Raw genomic sequence first — 4,531 nt, forward strand, 5'->3', positions numbered from 1 at the left:
GCGTAAAGCTGCTGCAAGTTCTAAAACTAACTTACACTCAAGAATAACTTATTGGCAAAATTCACATCGTTGGTATACACCAAATATGATGCAATGGAGTGAATACGAATGTAGAAGTTAGGCAGAAGTATAAAATAGAAATTAGAGGTGCTAAATAAAGCTTTTACCTTGTTTTTCGCAAAATTTTCGTCGAAGCTTCTTAGCGTTCTATGCAGCGAACTTTAAGCAACTTTAAATTTCGATTAATTACTTAAAAGTGAAGCAGCTTAGTAAGCTATGGATCTATAGTCATAAAGCTGTTTAACCCTCCCTAGATACCATTATCTAACCATTAACCAACTCTTGGTTACTTGGGACTCCCTTGAGATAAGCGATGGCGTTAGTAGTATCGTCCTTTGCTGTTTTTGTTGCATCTACTATGCCCAGTCTTGAGTTCTGTAGTCTTCGATAAAATGGCAGTCATCAAACTTTTGCAGAGGTTTTGTAAGGTTCGTACTGTTCAAGCAACCTTCTCCATTTAATTTATGCTTAAGTTTAATTTATGCTTCACGTGGAACTACATACTCTACCTGAAGATGGATTTTGAGCAGTTTCCCGGGGAAAAGTTCTACCCGGACACAACTTGAACAGATGTCTCTAGCAAGTTTAAGCTTAATTTTGCTGATAAATTTACTAAGACACTGCTGTTCTGGCAAGGGATCTGCAGCTGCAGTCAGAAAATCGAGGTTTTCGTTAGAAATCAGATCATTAACTCGAAGATCTGTAATGAACAGTGCCTAGGAAAAAAAGTATGGATGTCTGTGTCTCGGAGAATGTACGAGGGGTTTACGCAGGACTACGAATCCGGGAACATTCGATAATGCTTGACAATTTGAAAATGTTCAGTTAAACAGTTTTTGTTAAAACAAGTTAAGTCAATTAATTCATAGTAAATGTCTGTACTCTGTATTAATAATTTCAGCTTCTTAGAGTTTATAGTTCCACCGAGAGTTATACCATCCGGTCACAATTACACATCTTCTAATAATTGGTGATGATTTCGCACTTTGGCAATTTTTGTTAGGCTTTTAGCACTAGTAAATTTTAAATAACTAGCTTGAAACTGGTATGCAGCTGACGAAGTTAACTTACTTGAGAAGCTTGCTAACTACGGTTAAACCGATAAAATAAATAACTATTCTGGGTTATCGTTTACAACACTGATTCGCATTCGTCAATACCCACAAAACTGTTGATAGCACCATTCATTGTGATAGATTGATTTGAAATATAATTGTCTTTCAACTAACATGTGGACAGCTAGTTAAAATATCAATTAGCTAATGTCCTCAGCATCTTACAAGTTCTTTTCGACACTCTATTTCACAACTATTTGCATAATGTTAAGATACTGCTGAAAAAAGTTGTGTTCGAATAAAACAAATAAAAAGAAACTGTATTGCGGGTTTTCGGCTTTCAGTCAGTCTTATATTGAAAACGGCTTTTTGTGCACTATGGTCAAAAGGTTTAGGTGTGTACATTATTTTGTCACCAAACCAATGCAATTGGAGCTGTTAAAAATTGAACTTCCTTCCGTTGGCAATCAACGATTAGACAAGAAAACGTAACCATATTACCTTTGAAAAAGGTCAAAACCAAAGGCCGAAACGTCAGGCAGTATAAAAAAGCCGTTTTCAATATAAAACTGACTGAAAACCGAAAATCCGCAATACAATATATGTACCTCAGTCGATCTTAACAGCATAAAAAGAAACTTTATGCATCGTTGGTCGTTACCGTTCATGTCGGTGTGTAGGCTATGGGGGCCTATCAATGGTCTACACTGTGGGGTCCTGGTATTTATACCATATTAGAGGATTTGACTGCCCTTTTCGGGGTACGATGCTGGCCTAACAAGCCAGTCGTCGTATGTTCGAATCTCGGCTGGGCAGTGCTAGAGTCAGTCACTAGCCCCGTAATTGTCCTGAACTCTAATAGCTGGCTGTGAAGTCTGTCGATAAAGAAGGGTCAAGTTCTCAACAGGACATTTATACCCATAACTTTGCTTTTTTTACAGGATTTGACTGGAATGTGTAATGTATGTTATTCACACATTATTTTAGAAGTTGATGGTAGCGTGCAATGACAACAAAGAAAGCGACAAGAGTTTCGATGACAGTTTCCTGCGAAAACGAAGTGGAGACGAATCACGCAGGATAAATGAAGATGGAATATCACATTGGCGATCTACTGCCAAATCAAACCTTAGGAAGCCAAGTTTTCGAAACCAACATCAAAGCCTTTTCGCGAATGAAACAGCATGATGCCGTAAAAAATAACCAAGATTAAAGATCGAAACGGTAAAAAGCCATTTCCAACGTATATTAAAAGTGAGTTTGGATAAGGCCCAGTAAATTAAGGTTGAACCGAGAAAAGCTTATGGGCAATGTATATTAAAGCTGGTGAAAGGCCCTGGCCAACGTATATCTAGATTGCACCGGGAAGATCTATGGTCAAACCATACCATATTTAAGTCGAGATGAGTCTAAGGTCAATGGTATGACACTGTTTAACAAAGCGTCGGATCGGTACAATATTATAGCCATTAACTTGAGAAAGATAAGGCTCGTAGACGTACAATATCAACGAAGAGAAATGGTAAATACTGAGACGAATATGCGGGTCCTAACAAAGATTTTAGGATAAGCAATATTTTCTATTTGAGGTCGTTACATTACAAAATGGAGAGCTTCTTCTTTACATGTTATGTATGAGAGTTAACGAGTTTCAATGTAAATAGACTATAATTCTCGGGTAATTTTTTAAATAGACCTATGTGACAATGAGAAATTTTCTTTGCGTTTCCTCTCTTCCGCTTTTCACGGTTACATAAATGCATGGAAAGGAAAATTTTTAAAACATTTAGCTAACTAGTAATTCCGGCAACCGATTCATGCAAAGCTGATGTGTTAAAATGCATTAGTATCGCCATAAAAAACGGAAGAGAGAACACACGAAGAGAATCTCTCATTGTCACATGGGTCTATTTGAAAAATAACCCGAGAATTGTTCTGAAATATCATATACATTCAAATCTTGTTTTACGTCCACTAAGAAATGAGGACTCTAATTCGAATTTCGGACGTAAAATAAACAACGTTATATAGTGGACGTTAATTCAAATTATGGACGTAAAACAGCAGGACGGAAATTTAAACTTTGGACATAAAACGAGACGACGTTAATTCAAATATCGGACGTAAAAAGAAACCACGTAAAATGAATGGATGTGAAACGAGACTCTAGTGTATTGATTTGTTCATTTCACGCAGGGGGAGGATGTGGTAGCCTGGTTTTAATATCATAGTAAAGGATTTGACTGGAATGTGTAATGTGTGTTGCTCACACATTCTTTAAGAAATTGATGGTAGTATGTAACGGCAGCAGAGAAAATGTCAGGAGTTTGGGTAATAGTTTCCCGCAAAAAAACGGAGTGAAGTCGAGTTCTTTGCCGACCCAGGTGATCATACTTCCGATGGCGACCTTGGTAGGTAGAGGTTCCTGCCATGGAGCTTCCAAACCTTCTCTTCCTTGCGACAGATTTCGTACAGAGTAACCTAGTTGAATTTGCGGGGTTCAATCTGCTTTTCAGTAGATCAGATTTAATTTACTTCATAAACCAATACGTTACACTAATTAGTTGACGTCTAGGTAATGCGTAGCATAGACCCCATAGTGGTTCTTAACCTCTTATCCAGCAACTAATATTCCTACCTCCTCGTGGTACCAACCAGGCTACGAGCAACTTGTGTCATATACCGACAGGGAAGGAGCCACTCATGCGAACGCTGAGTGTAGCAACAAGGAATAGACTTGGAAGCTTTGAACGTTCGCTTCCATATCAGGTGCTGCTACCGAGGGCTTGACAATTCTTCAGCTAAGTGCGCGTTTGTACTCCAGGTTAACAGCGGCTCACGGCAGCGTCTGATCCGAAGCGGACTGCTGAGCTAAGAAATGTGTTGTCTTGGAACTACACCTAAGATGGCAGCTCCATCACGAGATTCGGTATTGTGGTCCGAGTAAAACAACCTATCTAAACTCGCCTTTCTACGAAAAAAAGTACGAAGACTGTGTCTAGGGGCACGAACGAGAGCCGTACGTAGGACTACGAATGCAGGTTCAATTCAACAAAGCTTGAAATTTTGCAAATGTTTGTCACGAAAATTTTTAATTCACTGTATTGCAATAAATGTTCTGTAACATTCCTATAAATTTGATACAAGAAGACAAGTTTGAATTTACTAAATGCTCGTGCTCTGTATATCAGTTTGATCCGTTTCTTAAAGTTTGTAGTTCCTCTAAGAGTTTCATCAGGCCACAATCACACTTCACTTCTTCTGTTAACTGGTTTCACGAGCTTGCTCAAAACATAAAATATTTGTCATTGGATGCACAACTTACGGCTGAACGGAAAAAATAAACTAGGGTAAGGAACGAGTTAAGCAGTGTCACCTGTTTTAATCAGTTGAAAATAAATGAGCCAAAAATGCAC

This window comes from Sabethes cyaneus, chromosome 1 (genome assembly GCF_943734655.1).
Source record: "Sabethes cyaneus chromosome 1, idSabCyanKW18_F2, whole genome shotgun sequence".
Classification (NCBI taxonomy): Eukaryota; Metazoa; Arthropoda; class Insecta; order Diptera; family Culicidae; genus Sabethes; species Sabethes cyaneus.